The sequence below is a fragment of the Lepidochelys kempii genome, chromosome 1 (assembly GCF_965140285.1).
Source record: "Lepidochelys kempii isolate rLepKem1 chromosome 1, rLepKem1.hap1, whole genome shotgun sequence".
In the NCBI taxonomy this organism is placed as follows: Eukaryota; Metazoa; Chordata; order Testudines; family Cheloniidae; genus Lepidochelys; species Lepidochelys kempii.
Window position 1 is genome coordinate 112,364,139 of NC_136380.1, and position 19,553 is coordinate 112,383,691.

At 40.2% G+C, this 19,553-nt stretch overlaps 2 protein-coding genes across 15 annotated transcripts in view; one reads left to right on the forward strand and one right to left on the reverse strand.

Moving 5' to 3' along the window:
• TMEM255B (transmembrane protein 255B) overlaps positions 1–19,553 on the forward strand; it is a 111,904-nt gene that overhangs the window by 27,025 nt on the left and 65,326 nt on the right. The gene's annotated exons all lie outside the window — the stretch shown is intronic.
• Positions 7,931–19,553, reverse strand: part of GAS6 (growth arrest specific 6) — a 155,267-nt gene continuing 143,644 nt past the window's right edge. Inside the window, exon 19 of the transcript XR_012159653.2 lies at positions 7,931–8,934. The gene's annotated coding sequence lies outside the window, so the exon portion shown is untranslated. The remainder of the gene's footprint in view (positions 8,935–19,553) is intronic.

Genomic DNA, 19,553 nt, shown 5'->3' on the forward strand with positions numbered 1-19,553 from the left:
TGTAATAATAATCTTGATCTGTTGAAAATTTCAACTTTCTTTACCAGGAAATGCTAAACCTTTACAACATCGAGCATGCCACTTATTTCATTTGTATTATTCTCTTTTATTGCTCTGAACAGAAACTCCTGTTAAAGCAATAAAATGTACTTTCACATTTTAATCAATAAAGGAGCGTCTGTGAATGAAAGTTCTTGGCTGGTCCCTGTAATGCCATAGCTGTTGATCTGTAGACCTAGATATATTTTTAATTTTTATTGCCTTTCCTTTAATGCGGTCATTAATTTTTGCTTCTTTTTTATATTTCTGTTACCCAGCCATCCTGTAATCATTCTTAAACAGGTGGTTTTTGTTGATACTCACCAAGGGAGTTTTAGCAGTTCTAAGTGCCCAGTAGACTGCTGCTTGCTAATACTGGCTCCTGAATCCTAAATGTTTGTCCAGTCCAGAAAGTCACTTGATCTTCTTTCCTTTCACAGCATGATACTGTTATTTTCCTCTCTACATACTTTAATAAATAAATAAAATGCCTGGTTTAATCACAAAAGTTGAACAGTATTAAGGATCTGGGGCAAAAATAAGGGACGGTACTTGGTCCTGCTGCGAAGGCAGAGGACTGGCCTCGATGACCTTTCAAGGTCCCTTCCAGTTCTATGAGATAGGTATATCTCCATATTAAAGGAGAAAAAGATTATGTAACTTTCTTTAATATGAATACTAAGGCAGGACTGCTTTTAATTCTAGATAATGTTGTTGACATTTATTTCTATTATTTAATTTTTATTCTTGAAGTGTATTTACTATATAACAAAAATATTTTAATACAAAAATGAAGCATAAAATAGAATAGTGAACAGTATAACATAATTCTGGGCGTGATATCCCACACAATGTTGAGACACTCTGGAGAGGCACTGACAGTAGCAAACAGGGCTATTATAGGTATTGCAATCTGAGACCCAAGACTGGGTTTATCAATGAATTACAGTATATTGAATGGACAAATATTAACAAAAGAAAAGAATTGAAGAGTTGCTGGCTTGGCAACTATAGAAATCTTCTCAGAAAAGTTTAGCAAAGGAATAGGATGGTATAGTAACTACTGCAACAGTCTTGCTTTAGCAGTATGTTTCTCTATTCAGAGATTCGTAAACCCTCTTTCTGTCTATCTCTGGTGGGCCCATCCCTATGACATCTAGAGTATGGAACACAACACTTTTTCCAATGAGCATTTTAAACAATTCTCCCTTCCAGCAGATGAAGCCACATGAGTTTGTGTATTCCTTTGTTTGCCCTAGAATGAAGGCAATCCTAGCCCAATAGTCAGAAAGACATCTCTACAGGGAACGTTTCCTTAGTCTTTTTATGAGCAAATTGTGGAGATGCTCAACCAGATATAAGTAAAATCCCCTCTGCCTCTATACTCCCTCGAGCAGAATTCTGCAGGGAAGGCATAAGTGTTCAGTAAATATTTCTGTTCTATGTTTGGGAAAAACATGATGATGTAAGGCATATACAAAAGGGAGTGCTATGATCATACATTGATAATTGAAGTTTTCACAGTGGTTAAACTTTTTGGGCACCTTCCTAATACACACACATTGTGTTCCCCACCGCTTCTAATGGGATCGGCAACCTTTTTTTTTTTTTTTTTTTTTATTTTTTTTTAAGAAATTACATGTTTGGTTGATAAAGGTAATATTGATAATGTAATATACTTAAACTTCTGTAAGTTTTTGACTTTGAACTGCATAACATTTTGATTAAAAAAACTAGAACAATATACAGTTAACATGACATACATTAAATGTGTTAAAAGCTGATTAAATGATAGGTCTCAAAATGAAGTTGTAAATGTGGAATCATCATCAAGCAAGAGTTTTAACAGGGTCCCACAGAGATTGGTTTTTGGCCCTACACAACTTAACATTTTTATCAATGATCTGGAAGAAACCATAAATCATTGGGGGAGCAATAAATAACGAAGAGGACAGGTCACTGGTACAGAGCAATCTAGTTCACTTGATAAACTGGTTGCAAGTAAACAATATGCATTTTACTACAGCTAAATGTAAGTATATACCTCTAGGGAAAATGAATGTGTTTTTTGAGTCTTCAATTATTCTGAAAACGATTTGGGAATCATCTTGGATAATCAGCTGAACGTGATCTTCTAGTGTGACACTGTGTCCAAAAGGCTAATGTTATCTTTGGATGCATAAGCAGGGGAATCTCAAGTAGGAATAGACAGTTTATTTTACTTCTGTATTTGGCAGTGGTGCAACCACTGCTGAAATACTGTGTCTGATTCTAGTGTTCACAATTCAGCAAGGGTGTTGATAAGTTGGAACTTCAGAGAAGGAGGCTCTTGTGCTCAAAATGGCAAGGCCAGTGCTAAAATGCAGAGAGAAGGGGAAGGAGAATAAAGAGAGAGAAGGTATATGATGTAGACTGGAACAAGTCCTTGGAGAATTTTAAAAACCAGGACAATCTTGAACTGAATTCCTGGGAGGTAGTGTGGTTGTTTAAGAATCACTGGTGTGGTTACTTAGAGCTGCTGTAACTGTGTGTGTGTGTGTGTGTGTGTGAAGGGAGTTACAGTTTTTAAGATACTAGGTGCAGACAGAAGTGGGAGCAGATGGAAAGTTCAAGATGATGGACAGTGGAAGCAAGCAAGATGCATAAATCATAGAGGAAGGTGAAGGGAATGAAGATGTGGTTGAGGGTGCTCCTCTTTAAGAAAAGAACTTCTGTATTTGAAGCATTTAGCTGAAGGAAACTGAAGCCCCACATTTCCTTATTCAAAAGAAGCAGAGTATCAAAAGATATCTACAGCAGAATATCTTCAACACAACAGTGGTAAGGCGACACAACAGTGGTAAGGTGAACTGAGGCGGCCACCTTAGGTGCCAGACTGTGGGGGGGGGCACCACTAGGACCCAGAGTGTAGAAAATTGTGTCTGCTGCTGGTGCATATGTATTCTCTCTGCTCTAGATGCACATAGATGGTGGAGTGCTGTGCTAGAGGAAGGAGGGCACAAGAGACATAACAGGCAGGCAGGAGAAAAGGTGAGAGGAATAACAGAAAGCAGCAGGAGCTGCAGGGAGAGAGAGGAGGAGGAGCCTCTTATGTACCTCTCTAGCACCCCCAGGAGCCTGGATTGATTAACACCAGCTTCTCAGGGAGCTTCCTGTTTCCTGCTACTTCCCTGAACCCACTTGAGGAGAACAGGCAGCCAACAGAAGTAGTAGGAGCCAGTTACGCCCTTAAGACGCTGATATCTTCCCTCACTCAGGCCCTGCTACCAGCCTGCTTAGTTGTCCCCTTCAATCGAGGGTTGAGAGCCACTATAACTGGCAGGGAACAGCAGTCATGAGTGAAAGAAGAAAACGCCCCCCTGGGGCAGCATTCAGAAAAAGAAAGCAATCAAAGGAAGCTTTTCTATCTAAGCAGGAAGGAACTCTCCTGAGATACATAGACACAAATGTTCACAGTGAGCCTTCCAGCCCCAGAGAGAATGTGAGTGGTGAGGAGATGCCTGATCTTCCAGTTAGTCAGAGTGCAGGTGACTTGGCAGCTACTGCAGCATCCATATCTCCATCTCCATGTAACAATGCACATTCCTGAAGAAAAGTGTAGATCAGAGAAGAGTGTGGTGGAGGCACAAGAAACAGCTGCTGCTGAGTTTAGTTCCTTAAGTCTAGATGATCCAGGACTGTGGACCCACTTGAGCAGTAGCCTGGGGGACTTCCTTGTACTGCATGGACCACAGCAAGTGAAAAACTTCATGTTCCTCAAAGACAATGAAAATAGAAGTTTCCAACCGCCACATTACTGGCGTGAAATCCCCAATGGTGACAAAGTGGAGAGGCCATGGCTTATGTACTCAAAAACCCAGAATGCTGCATACTGTTTTTGTTGCAAACTCTTCCAGTCTAATGTTCCAGCCGTATTGGGTTCTACAGGAACAAATGACTGGAAAAATCTGGCTAGAAATCTAACATGCCATGAGAAGGCAGCAAATCACCAGAGAGCATTCCATAGGTGGAAAGAGCTTGAGATGAGACTAAGGTTAAAGGCCACCATAGATGATGATCATCAAAAGAAGATTGCATCAGAGTCTCTTTACTGGCAAAATGTTCTGAAAAGGCTCATTGCCAATGTGAGAATGCTTGCTACCCAAAACCTAGCACTGCGTGGCGCTTCAGATCAGCTGTATGTGCCAAACAATGGACACTTCCTTACAATTGTGGAGCTGATGGCTGAGTTTGATGCTGTACTCCAGGAGCATCTAAGAGTCACCACCCAAGAAATGTACACACACCACTACCTTGGAAAAACCATTCAAAATGAGCTCATACAGTTACTGGCAACAAAAGTCAAACAGAAGATTGTGGCAGATCTGAAGTCAGCAAGATATTACTTTGTTCTGGACCACACACCCGACATCAGCCATATGGAATAAATGACTTTAAAGGTGCGTTTTGTAACAGAACCTAGTGAAATTGTCCCTGCAATGGTGACTGTCAGAGAGCATTTTCCTAGAATTTATTAACATTGATGATTCTACAGGAGCTGGTATAACAAATGTGCTTCTTAAAAAGCTGGAAGATACAGGAATTGCGATAGCTGACATGAGAGGTCAGGGCTACGATAATGGTGCCACATTAGAGGAAAGAACAGAGGAGTGCAGACACGGATCCGAGAGTTTAACCATCGAGCTTTTTTGTCCCATGCAGTTCTCATTCTTTGAACTTGGTGGTCAGTGATGCAGCATCAGCTTCTAGTGAGGCTGCTGAATTTTTTAATGTAATTCAGAGCATCTATGTATTTTTCTCTGCATCAACTCATCGATGGCAAATTTTGAAGAAACATCTGGGAACATCCTCTCTGACACTGAAACTACTGAGTGCCACACGACGGGAAAGTCAAGTGGAGGTGATAAAGTCTATCAAACACCAAATTGGGAAGATAGATGATGCCATAGTTGCCATTATGGAGGATAATGCTATGACAGGAATTGTTTGTGGGAGAACAGTGGCAGAGGGAAATGGAATCACCAGAAACATACATAACTTCAAATTTCTGTGTAGCTTTAGTATTGTGGCATGACATACTGTTTGAAATAAATGTTGTAAGCAAGAGAATCCAAGGTATTGACCTTGATATATCTGGAGCAATGGAACAACCGGACAAAGCAAAGTCATACCTACAGTCTTATCGGTCAGAGAGGGATTTCAAAACATTCTGAAGAGTGCACAGAAGTTGGCAGAGGAACTTCACACTGAAGCTATTTTCCTACCCATTCAAGAATATGAGTCACCGAAGGAGGCATTTTGATTACGAGGCATGGGATAATCCCGTAAGAGACCCCGAACAACAATTCAAAGTTGAATTCTTTAACCAGGTGCTAGTTTGTGCCTTACAGTCAGTTGGAGAACATTTCATGCAGCTCAAGGAACACAGCAGTGTATTTGGGATGTTGTATGATATTCCAAAACTCCTCGCTATACCTGAAGAAGACCTACACCAGCAGGGCACTAGAGACAGCGTTGACACATGATGACATGCGCGATATTGATGCGAGTGATTTAGGTGATGAACTGAAAGCCCTTTCAAGATACATGTCAGCAGGATCAACTCCAAAGACTGTTCTGGAATATATGTGCACAAAGAAGATGACCACCCTCTTTCCAAATGCTTTTGTCGCTCTGCGCATACTTCTAACATTTCTTGTAACAATTGCCAGTGGAGAATGCAGCTTCTCCAAGCTGAAGTTAATCAAAACACATCTACGCTCCACAATGACACAGGAGAGGCTGGTTGGCCTTGCAACCATCTCCATAGATCATGAGTTGGCCCAGACTGGACCTTCAGGAAGTAGTTCAAATCTCTGCAAGCAAGAAGGCACGGAAAGGACCACTTTGATTATTCAAACAGATAAAAATGCCAGTGTTCAGTATGCAGACAAGAAAAGTTACATTTGCTGTTCAGGCGTTTGAAAGTTAAGTGTTACTTACAATTTTTGAACAAGGCATTTTAAGTTGTTCTCTTTTATTGGGGTAGGTAGCAGAGCAGTACCATGAGAGGAGTAGAATAGGAAGAAGGCAGAATTGAGACCTTTCAAAGTTTTGGCCCAAGCGAGTGGGCATGGAGGCGTCGTTTGAGCTTCCCACCTCAGGTGACAAAATATTGTGGGCTGGTCCTGAAGTTAAAAATAGAGATGACTGAGAGGGCCGACGAGAAAAGAGCAAAGAGCACTGGTGGAACTCCATGTAAGAGGTATCTTCCTAAAGAAGCAGAAGAGGAGCCATTCCAAATAGAAAGCGAGAACCCTTAAGAATAGAACCATGACCAGAAGGAACTAGATATGCCTGCATAGCTATGCAAGTCCAGGAAAGACTGTGCTGAAATGAGGGCGAAAGAGGCAGTATCCGTGGAAGAGGGAAGACTTTAATGCTTCTGGAAAATGGTTTCTTTGCTATTGTCAGAATGAAACCTAGACTGAAGTCAGTCAGTGATGCTGCTATGCAAGAGATGAATGGAGAGATGAAAGAAGGCTTCTTTTAAGAGCACTTGAAAATAGAAATGGGCATTTGCATGCCTGTGCAATTGCCTAATTTGCATGTGCAGCTACAGAGTTTGCAAGCCCAATGGATGCTGCATCAAGTATGTTAAGCCCCAAATTCAATTTATCATAACCTAATTTGATGGTGAATAATCTTCCTTCACCCTCCCATCAGCAATAATTTAGAAAACAAAATACAGCCTCTGCCTCTGTTTATAGAGAACTGGTAATACTTTTATGCGCTGCTCTGTCAGAAGACAGATCATAAGTTGACAAACAATATCCAGGACTTTGCAAACATCATTGATGCTTGTATAAAAACAGAGAAGTAAATGAAGCAGAACCACACTGGCTTGTACTCCATAATAAATAATAGTCTTAGCAGTTCTGTAGTACTTTACATCTTCAAAATGCTCTACAAACCCTCGCTAAACTTCAAAATGCCCCACCGAGGTAGGTAAGGAAGTACTATTTCTGTTTCCAAATGAGGAAACAGCTTACAGGCAGTCACTCCCAGAGGCATTATTAGCATTAAACATTTGCATATAGTGCCACAGGTGTGAATGGCACTTTACATAGCTAGTAAAGATACAGTCCCTTTCGCAAAGAATTGGCCATGCCTCTGTGAATGCAGGAGGTAAGCAGGCTTGATCATCCTTTGCTGCTCCCCTTTATAGGGTGTACCCACTTTGCTGGCTCAGTTCTCCTAGCCAGTGCAGCTGGAGGGTTGGTGTTATAGCTCACTCTTGATCCTCATCTCCTGACCACAGTGTTAGATATTCCCGGCAGTGCTAGACTCCCATTGTCATTATGTGGGAGTGTAGCCCTGAGTGGAAATTGTTGCTGCTAAATGAGTGTCTGAGAAAGTTGACTGGTTTCCATCAATATCACTGGAAGAAAAGAGTAGAGATAAATAAGAGCATATTTTAGTGTCTGAAAAGGACCCTTGTATATCGTGCCTGTGACCATTGAGCCCTCCAGCATGTGCAATATTATGGAAGGAATTTTTTGAGGGGAAAATGTAGTCCACAATATGAAAGAGGATTAAATTATTTTTTTCATCCAGCAAAATAATTGATATCTCTGGTGTGGTCTTCATATCCTTTCCCCACACCTTTAGTTTATCTAAGCAGTTGAGCATTTTGATTTATGTCCGTTTTCTCAAGATTTCTCTTGGGAGTTCTTCCCTGTCTCTGTTATTTCCATTGGGATTTTCATGTCACTGTTTTGCCTAATTAGTCCTGACATTTTACCAAACAGTGGACTTCTTCACAGAGAGGAAAACAAAAGTGTCCCTTGACACCAAAGAACGAAATAGTGCAAACCAAAAGCCAATTCTCATCATTTATTTGTTGTAACTAAAAACTATATTTTATTTTTGTAGTCACCGAGATTCTAACATAAAAGCTATAGAGGAAAAGCTGTGACTGGAAGGATGGTATAGTTTATCACAACATCTTTCCTATATATATATTTTATAGTTTACATACTCAACAAACAAATTAAACAGTATTCACACTTTTTTGTGTTGTTACATTCTCCTCTGAAAGAAGTTATTGGACCAGATCCTCAGCTGATGTAAATTGATTTAACTCCACTGGAACTAGAATTATACATTCATGTTATTACATATGTTTCTAATTACATCACTATAGCACTTGTAATAATACTTGGCATATTGTGCTTTATGGGTCAGTCTCTTCTCTTAGTTACACAAATGTACATCTAAATAACTCCATTAACTTTGGTGAAGTCACTCAGATTTACACTAGGAAAATCAAAAGCAGAATTTGGTCCTACATTTGCAAAGTTCTTCACAAATATTTAACTTTTTATCCACACAACATCTTTGTAAGGCCACCATTATTATCCTCATTTTGCAGATGGGGAAAACTGAGGTAAATGAACCTGCTCAAAGCCACACATAATGTCAGTGGTGGAGCCAAAACTAGAGCTCAGGACATCGTGCCTCCCAATTATGTGCTTTTTGGCTCCAGACAGTACTATCACTCTCATGCAATTTTTTTGCTTTCTGGTTCTGCAGATATAAAAGAAGTGGCAGAACTCAAAGCGTGATGGAAGGGAGTACAGCTTTCTCTGATGGGCTTTGATTATTTGCATCTTTGCTGTAAACTTCTTCCTCTTCACAGTTCAGGGTAACTACACCTGTATTTCCCTTCAGTGGTTCAGCAAGGGCACCCACTTCCAGTCTTGCAGCTGCCCTGTTGTTGCTTGTCTTGGGTGGAGACCCGCACCTCTCCTTTCTGACCAAGGTATTTCCAGCTGCACAGTTCCTTGCCTTCACTATGTATCTTCCAGCAGAGACAGGTTGCCCAAGGACATCTGCTTGCTTTGCCTTCAGAGGCTGGTATGGGAGAGATTGTCAACAGTTATAAGATATCATTTCTTCCTATGCAAGCTTATTTTATTCTCAAGGTAAAAAGCATTACAGAGAGAATACATATTACAAACAATAAAAGAACCTACATGTAGGCTAAGAAGTTTTGGATTCTGGCAGGCCTGGTCATTCTGACTCTTCCTTTGGACTGGAGCCCTCCATGGAGCAGTGGTGTTGTCTGTTTACCACTTTGCGGGGAGGGAGGTGCTTCTCTTTAGATGTTACAACCTGAGTAAATTTACGTACTCACCCACTGCTATTCTCCTATTTGTCCTTCCCATGCAAATACACACATTTCCCTAATAACACTTTTTACAATTGCATTCTTAATACAATGGACTCCAAAGGTTTTAAAACTCATTCAGTAAGGTTTAACTTAATTCAATAAGTTCATTCAGGATATTGCAGGAAATTGTCAGTCTATCACAACCATAAGACATTTCTTTGTTTTCAAGATCCCTAACTGACTCAGTTCCACTCTTTCAAACGTTTTGTTAATCCAATATCATAAACTCCTAAAACACCCAAGAAAACCTTCAGAGTCAGGGAAGTGGAAGGAAGTCCTCAGGTTTTTAAGATACCTCTTACTAGTTAACTCTGTGAAAAGCACTTTGCAAGGTATCAGCTACCTCTTCTGTGAGGTTGGTGTGCTGTTTGCAGAGGTGCAAGGTGTTGGATCTGATTCTCTGTTGCCTTATACATGATGTAGCCAGACCTTTAGGCAAAATGAGTGTACAATGCTACTAAATCCAAAGAGTAAGTAGTGTTTCTACACCCACTTCATCCTCACATTGTACAGAGGTAAATGACTAATCAAACTGCCAGATAATGGGGAACCAAGCCCATGATGTTTTATACAAACTTATTTCATTGCCTAAACATCTAAAATACTTTGCACTTATATGACACTTTTCATTTAAGTGTCTGACAGCTCTTTTCAAAAGTGCGAATGTTATTTCCAGTTCATAGATGGAGAAATTAAGGCACCGAAAAGGGTAAAGGAGTTGCCCAAGCAGACATACTATGATGATGTTAGCAAGAAGACCCAGCTCTCCTGACTCCATCACCTTATCTGACGGTTAGACGCCCTTGCCTACCAATTTGTTCTAGCCATATTATAAATAGGTTTTTAGGGTCTAGCTAGGCCAAATTTGCCTGGGTTGCTTCCAAGCATGTCCTCCTTTGAATCAGCTAAATAATATTAATTGTGGCATTATGCAAGTGGCCAAAAATGCTCCCCCACTTGTGCCGTTCAGAAGGCCATGTCAATTTCCTTCTGGAGAGGACTGTATGCATTTTTCAATATGTAATGTTTAAATTTGAAAGTTGAAATCAGTACTGAAAGTCCCATATTTAGTTATGCAGGACTTTCCTTAAGGTAAAAACGTGTTGATACAGCTGTAATTTGTGAAGATAAGAACTCAGTTTTCTACCTCTGGTTCTTTCAGTTGTTCCCAGTGCTGTAATTTAATTTGGATTTTTTTCCCTCCCTGATCTGGAGGGCAGTCTAAGAAACAATCCCACAGGCACTGGATGGACAATCGCAAAATTCTTTCATCGTTAGAAATTCCAGTAATTGTACTCAGTGTTACAGCTAGAATTGACATTAATGAATAATGAAGCTCCAGCACATGACCTAATCATATCTCCTGTGGTCTGACAGCTCTCGAGCAAAGTCTCCATTACAGCGATGCTATTACTGAAGAACTGACCTTTGGAAAGAATGGGCTGACAGGCCATAAATTGTGAGGCACATTACCTAGTGCAGCGATAAGCCACCTTAATAGCCCAAGAGTGAGCACTGGTATAAGAGCCTGGCCTGTGTTAATTCTCTCCATAGAGGCAGAGCAATGGTTTCAGTCAATGATGGGGGCAAAAGCTGCTGTTGTGAAGAAGTCTGCGCAAAAGAGGAGGCAGAGGCCCCAAATCAGAGTATGTTAATTAACAATTGAAGATAGGAAAAAATAAAAAGTATCTGACAACACAGACGGCTCTCTACTGGGAGCAGCACCTCAAGCAGAATGCAATGAGATTTATTCTTAGTTTTACAGGTTATGAAGCTGCCATAGCAACAGGTGCAGTTCCTGGTGAGGATTGTGCCAGGTATTAAAAGTCCTTGTATGTTGCAGATGGTGATATAGTATGCAACCCATTTGTAAACTTCTGCTCTTATAAGTATTAATTGGTGTGCTGAAAAAGTGCAATGAACTTATTTGACTACATCTTGAGCACTAAGCTTAGAGATGCATGGAAACACAAATAGTAAAAGCTCCACAGAACCCAAGTATGCATCTGATAAATTAGTTTTAGGAACAGCTACAACAAACTGCCTCCTGTATTTCTTTACTAAATTAATTTGCTGTGCCCCCTTTGACTATATAAAGTGCTTTGAAAACCTGTGGTGTAACATTTATGCAGCTATTTCAGTGGCGTCTCCTTTCAAACCAAAAGGCATCAGATGACAGTGTTTCTCAATTTACATTGATGCAGATAATTGCGACTGCCTCTACTTGGGGGGAAAAAAACGGAGATTTGATGAGGACCACAATACACAGAGACTCCAGAGCCTGTTTAATGCAAAAGCAACCATTTACCATGAGTAAAATATTCTTGTTAGTTACATCTTATGCAGTAGTGATTTAGAAAACAAAAAAAATCCATATATTTTTCTAGAGATTGAGCTATTAGCCTAAATGCAGAGGGTGATGTATCTTGAGAAACATCCAGCACTCACAAGTGATTATAACAACAATCTTAATTTAGATATTGCCTTTGAGTGAAGGCGAGGAAGGGTTGATTCAGAGCCATAAAGGAGCCAGGTATGTATCAGAGCCACAATCTTGAGCCTAGCAGGTCTTATAGGGATGTACTTTGCCCTGAAGGCAGATGGTGGGGTACCAGCATACAACAAAATCATACGCTGAGAGACACTACACATTGATCTAAAATATGAAAGTCATGTCAGCAAAGGCAAACTTCTAAGGTTCAGAATTTGGGTGCACTTTATAAATGTCTCCAAAACTTGTAAAGCACCATCTCACGCCAAAACATGCTACTCCCCGCCACCTTCTTCCCCACTACAGGCTATTCATCTTTCTCCCTCTCACTGAACAGGCCCACTCACTACCACCCACTGTCTTGAGCTGCCATTGTGAAGAGACCCAATGGTCTTATATACCCGTCTATATGTGTAGGGGGGAACCAACTGGCGTGGCCAAACTTCCTAAAATTTCATATCCTGTCTTTCCAAAGTTTAACTTCAGCTAGCTTCCCTTCGTCCAGCTGCTAATTTCATTCAGGCATTGGGAAACCTGTATGCTGATGGCTTTTGCGTTTGACATGAACCATAGGTAAAACTGGGTATTGTCTGCGTGCTGACGGCTTTTAAGCCCGTGGCAGGACAAAATCTCATCTAGCCATTTATATAAATGGCTAGAGGAGGGTATTGAGTCCTGTAGAACTCCACAGATGAGAACTTTTGAGATGCATCAACAGTTGTCTTTTGCAACAGTTTAGGTGCAATCAGATAGGGGGGTGAACAATCTCATTAGTTAGACTTCATGGTCAATGGCATTGCATGTTACTGAGAGATTGAGGAGTATGTGTATGGGTTCGAGATTGGCCCATTGCATTCTAGGGTGTCTCATGTCGCACGAGAACAACAGCAATGTCTGCAATGGTGAGCAGGAAGGAAACATTTCAGGTTCCACTGCTTCCAGAGAGACGGAGTTGGGGCAACATCGTGACCACTTGTGCCCCTAGTAGTCAGGTGGGCTGAACAGAAGGTGCAGCACTCTTATTAATTGCACGAGAACTCAGAGTTGACAGCATCCAAAACTTCAAAAATGGGTGTTCAAAATTTGGGGATACTTTGATGATGTCTCTTAATTAAGTCATGTACAACCAGAGTACTATATGACTAATAATAAGACTTGCGATTTTTAATACGGATGGAGTCTGACACAGTGAAACCTACACATCTGTTCTGTTCTTTTAGAAGGCAGTTATGTTCCCTAATCCACTCTTTCTTTAGCTTTTCCCATTTCAGTATTTTATATTTCAGCGGGGCTAATCATGATAGTGTACTCTCTATCCGGTAATAAATGCTTGAGGGACTGTTCCTTCAGAGCGCTAGTCCAGTCCTTTTTTTCAAAAATATCTCTGTTAAACAGCTGATTTATGTTTTTCTTTTGATTATTCACTTAAGACGGTTTTCACTGTCTATTAATTGACTGTACATGTTTCCCCTGGAAACAACCAAATTATTGTATTCTGTACCAGTGCCAATAATATGTTCCAATAATAATAGAGGTGGAAAAGTTCAGTTGCATAGCAATATAACCGTTAAAGCAGAGATTTTTACTGAATCAATGTTAAAAGGAATTCTTATTAATAAAAGTATTTACCATATAAAACATGATAGTCAATATTAAAATGCGTGTGAGAGTCTGTCATTGATCTGAACCTGGGTTATTTTTTTTAAATTGACCCCTATTTTTCACTGGCTGCCACTTAGTAAAATTATCCGTTGCAGTTTATTTACTACTGCTCTTCTTTCCCTGTCAGTGACCAGCAGTTGGAATGTTTAGTAATGTAACGACTCCAGCAGTCAGACTAGTCATGAGAATAAGCTTTTGAATTTACAAGATTTCTTCACTTTGCTGTCTTAGCTGCATTTTTTGTGAAGTCTCTCATTTTGTAGTTTGATTTGTCTCTCACTAAGAAAAACACGGTTGGAGAGACCATATTAGTCTGTAATTTTATTTTAAGATATTCTTTGTTCTGTTTTCTATTTGTTTCTTTTTATCTTTTTTGTATCTGGAGATATTTTACATAAATTTTGAATGAACCAAAAGAACCCAGCTGAAGTAAGGCCTCATTCTGTCATCTTCACTCACACCACATATTACCTTACTCCACAAGTTGTTCTATTAATTTCAATAGGAGATCTCTCAGGGTAAGGGTGGGATTCACAAAGGTATTTAGATGCCTAACTCCTTCCCCCTTTTGTTTTAATGGGAGTTAGGTGCCTAAGTAAGAAAGCTACCCTAAATTACTATTCAATCTGAGTAAGGGTGGCCGAATCTAGCCCAGAGTCCATCTTTTTGAAGTCCATGAAAGTGTTTGCATGGGTAAATGATCATTAACGTGAAGGAGGGCAGCAGAATCAACCCCACAATTTCTTACAAAACCACAGTTTACTCTGTACCTTTATGTAGGCATTTCTTATAGATGTACTCAGTATAGGAATTGTGAGACTGAAAGTTAGCAAAATCTTGTTAGATGATTTAAGTGATTCTTGTGAGGGGAAAACATTGATTTTTGGAGTGTAAATCATCAATAAGTTGCTCATGTGTGAAATAGGAAAGGCAACTCTGGGTCAGTTTCCAGTAATTCATTCTCAGGTCAGATAGGCAATTTGGTAGCACCCGGATGAGTACACTAATTATTTGAGTAACTGCTATGGCTTGAAAAACAAGATAGAGATATATTTGAGCTTCATGTAGATTGGCCTGATTTAGGGTTTTTGTATGTCCACTGTCTTTCAGATAAAGAGATCATAAGTCTTAGCAACTGTACTTACACTGTGATATCACAGTCCAACTTCCCATAAGTAACTTTAATGATAGCTCTGTGTGCATGAAGAGATGAAAGGATATATTAAAAAAGCACCCATGAATTATGTCATTTGAAAGATGTGGGCCATATTGTGCCATCAGTTTTTAAGCAGAATTTCTATTGATTTCATTGACGTATTTTATTTCAAAGTGGGTGGTACAATATTACCCCATATATATATATATATATATATATATATATATATAATATAATCACATGATGCAGGATTGCAAGATCATAATTTGGTACTGACACACTATACATTTTTCTGCTTGAAGACACTAGTGTCCACCAATGCTGCTGTAGTTATGGGATGTGAAGTTTTAAAGTCTAACTTCACTCTTTCAGGGCTTCAGAATGAATATGTAGTGATTTGCGCTGTGGTGAAACATGGTACTCTATATAAGGTATCAGCTAGAGGGAAATTATTATGAAATTATAGGTGTCCAAAAAACCAATGATTTACTTTTATTCACTTGTTAATCCAAAACAGCTGCTTTGTTAAAATTCTAATTCTACAGTGCTGTATTCAGTTTTATTCTTCAGGATGAAAAGCTTTGTATAAATATTAGATAATAGTTAAAAGTGAATATTTGTATATGATTAGTTGATTGTGAACTGGATTCTTCTGTTTTTGTTTTTAAATTAAAGCGCCAAGTTACAGCAGTTACTTATAACAGCAGTATCATATTGCCTTTATATAAATTCATGGTATGCCCACATCTTGAATACTGTGTGCAGATGTGGTCGCCCCATCTCGAAAAAGATATATTAGACTTGGAAGAGGTTCAGAAAAGGGCAACAAAAATGATTGGGGTATGGAATGGCTGCCGTATGAGGAGAAATTAATAAGACTGGGACTTTTCAGCTTGTAAAAGAGATGACTAAGGGGGGATATGATAGAGGTCTATAAAGTCATGACTGGTGTGGAGAAAGTAAATAAGGAAGTGTTATTTACTCCTTCTCATAACACAAGAACTAGGGGCCACCAAATGTAATTAAGCAGCAGGTTTAAAACAAACAAAAGGAAGTCTTTTTTTCACATAACATACAGTCAACCTGTGGAACTCCTTGCCAGAGGGTGTTGTGAAGGCCAAGACTATAACAGGGTTCAAAAAAGAACTAGATAAATTCAATGGCTATTAGCCAGGATGGGCAGGGATGGTGTCCCTAGCCTCTGTTTGCCAGAAGCTGGGAATAGGCAACAGGGGATGGATCACTTGATTACCTGTTCTGTTCATTCTCTCTGGGACACCTGGCATTGGCCACTGTCTGAAGACAGGACACTGGGCTAGATGGACCTTTGGTCTGACCCAGTATGGATGTTCTTGTGTTCTTAAGATGGATGGATCAAAACAAAGTCTGTCTTTCCCAGTGAGTGTTTATAATGGTTATCAGGGTTTCCAAAAGAGGCCAGAAGAGAGAAGGACGGTAGAGAGAGAGCAGGAAGGGATATGCTAGAAAACCATTGAGGAACAGAAAGAAAGTACAGGGAAAGTGGGAAAGTCTGCATAATGTTTGCACAAACTGCCTTTCTGCACAGCATAGCTTAAATGATAGCATAGGCAGTCAATTTGGTTTGGGAGCCTGGCTTCTCTCTAGTTTGTCAAATTCAGTGAATGAGTCACCTCAATCTTAAATTGAATTGATGTGTGTATGCCTAAAAATTTGCTATTACACAAGGATGTGCTATAAGATTCTCTCCCTACCTATCCACTGTCTTAAATTTTTAAAATTAGCCCATATGTATTAACATAATGACAGTGACAGAATATGATGGAGAATAATGGCTCTACATCAAGCAAATAACACATTTAAAAATAGAGGCTTAAACAGAAATAAAGAGGGCCAAATTTTTCAGTGGGTCTCTGATGTCATACCAGCAAATTTTCTCTGTGTGAAACCGGCATTTTGAAATGCAATTATGGGGCTTTTGCCTGCAAATGAATGTATTGTGTGGAATGTGTGGGTGCTGTTTTAGGGGCCAGTTTGATAATTCAGACCTAGATTTTTCTTGGGTACATCCTGTGCTTTTAAAGGAGAAATTACTGTCAATGTAGCAAATAACAGACATTTTCAAAATTCTCTAATGGAACTATGTGTTAGAGGTACTGTTGTTGTCTGTTCTATCAGCTCTCCCACATGTATCTATTTTCTTTCTTTTTTTTCCTTCTTTAGAATCATAGCATCATAGAATATCAGGGTTGGAAGAGACCTCAGGAGGTCATCTAGTCCAACCCTCTGCTCAAAGCAGGACCAACCCCAACTAAATCATCCCAGCCAGGGCTTTGTCAAGCGGAGCCTTAAAACCTCTAAGGATGGAGATTCCACCACCTCCCTAGGTAACCCATTCTAGTGCTTCACCATCCTCCTTGTGAAATAGTGTTTCCTAATATCCAACCTAAACCTCCTCCACTGCAACTTGAGACCATTGCTTCTTGTTCTGTCATCTGCCACCACTGAGAACAGCCTAGCTCCATCCTCTTTGGAATCCCCCTTCAGGTAGTTGAAGGCTGCTATCAAATCCCCCCTTACTCTTCTCTTCTGCAGACTAAATAATCCCAGTTCCCTCAGCCTCTCCTCGTAAATCATGTGCCCCAGCCCCCTAATCATTTTTGTTGCCCTCCGCTGGACTCTCTCCAATTTGTCCACATCCCTTCTGCAGTGGGGGGACCAAAACTGGACGCAGTACTCCAGGTGTGGCTTCACCAGTGCTGAATAGAGGGGAATAATCACTTCCCTCGATCTGCTGGCAATGCTCCTACTAATACAGCCCAATATGCCATTTGCCTTCTTGGCAACAAGGGTACACTGCTGACTCGTATCCAGCTTCTCATCCACTGTAATCCCCATGTCCTCTTCTGCAGAACTGCTGCTTAGCCACTTGGTCCCCAGCCTGTAGCGGTGCATGGGATTCTTCCTTCCTAAGTATAGGACCCTGCACTTGTCCTTGTTGAACCTCATCAGATTTCTTCTGGCCCAATCCTCCAATCCTTTCTTTATTTCCTTCTTAATAACTTAACTCTATTGTAAGTGAAAACTAAACCATCATGAAGTAAGGTTTTAGAGATCTAACTTGTGACTTAAACTCACAAATGCAAGGGGAGTCATAGCTAAGGTTGAAGTTTCAGGTGGGAACTGTGAGCCAGGTTCAGTTTGTCTATGCTGAATTCTGCTGATACAAACCCAGGTACAGAGTCTCCAGAGAAATAAGTTTTCTGAGTGGAGGGAGGTTGCAGTATTAGAAGGTATCCAAAACCTCTCCTCCACCAAAAGGAACATGGTGGCCAGCGAAGTCCCAAAAATGAGTGGTGGCAATGGCCTGGAAATAGTTATGGCCAGGGCAGTTGTGAAATACTCTGATGAGCACATGTCTCCTTAATAAGCTTCTGCCAACGAGGCTGCTCTGGCCTTTATTGGTCCTGTGTATCAATGTAATGCATGCTTGGAGTTCTGGGCATTACCTATTGTCTTAGTGTGGTTGACATGTCAGCTATGTAATATTTTTGTAATTTGTTTTTAAGTGATGAATTATGTGCTTGGAGGATGATGTTACAGTGATAGAGTGCTCGTTGGGTCACAGGCAAACCACAGGCCTACCGAACCCAATACTTAACTAAGAATAAGCAACTGTTCTTGAGAGAGTATGGCTGGCATAAGAATTGGTCTCTATCTGTTAAGAGAAGGGTAACACTGGCCCTTCTGTTCCATGAATAATATGCCCTTAATTGATTTTAATTACAATCTGAATGAGATAATTGAAATCAAGTTCAGAACTGTCACTAGTAGACTTGTAAGGCGAAAACCAGCAGTTGTAGATTATTGTTATTGTGATAGCAACCAAATGTGCTAGGGACTATAAAATACACAGGAAGACAAACGACTCCCCCGTTGCTGCTCCAATGTGTTCTCCTTCCATCTCTATGGTTTAGATTCAGACTGAGGAAGAGACTTGGGAGAAAGCAGAGCGTAAAAACCCATAACCACTTCAAGGATGCCCATTTCAATGTAAGTCTTTAAAAATGGAGGATTCCATGATGGTGTGAATAAGACCTTGTCTACACGACAGGGGAAATTCGATCTAAGCTACGCAATTTGAGTTACGTAAATAGCGTAACTCAAATCGATGTAGGTTAGATCTACTTACCGCGGGATGTCAACGGGAAGCGCTCTCCTGTCAACTCCCCTTACTCTTCTCTATCCGGTGGAGTACAGGAGTCCATGGGAGAGCAATCTGCGGTCAATTTAGCAGGACTTCACTAGACCCGCTAAATCGACCGCTGATGCGTCGATCGCTGCTTGTCAATCCCCTGGTAAGTGTAGACAAGCACTAAGGATCTGTATAGCTTCACCTGCCTCCTGCAGTTACTGGCAGCCGCTCCTGTAAGGGGGAAGTTGGTCTCTGTTGGAGTCAATGTGGGGGAGAGCTAATGTTAAATAATAAAATAAACCTTAAACCTCCTGCACTGCACCTTAGGAATAAAGGTTCTGATCCTGCAAAGACTTATGCAAATGCTTAAGTTTATATTCTACGAGAAGTCCTGTTGAGATCAGTGGGACTCCTCTCAGTACATAGAGGTAAATAGGATCAGGGTCAAGGTGAGAAGATTTTCAGGGCAAATAATTATTTAAGATATATTAATTGACTTAGGTGGCTTAAAAGGTTGAGAGGGCATCTGTAAGTGCACAAATTACCATAGCTCCTTTTCTTATACTCTCTGTTTCCCTGCCACTCCAGCACTTCTTACCGAGCATTGATATATCTCTGTCTACTGTACTTAGCTACATTTCCATTATTGTAGCTGATGAGTATTATAATATAGTGTGTATGTGTGAATGATGTGCTATAATATTTAATTGTAACATACTAGGGCACTTCAAAGTTGGGATATTTTGATGGTATTTCTGCTCTTGTTTTGATTTTAAATAAAATAAAATGCTTCATCTTAAACGTTGGGAAATGTTTA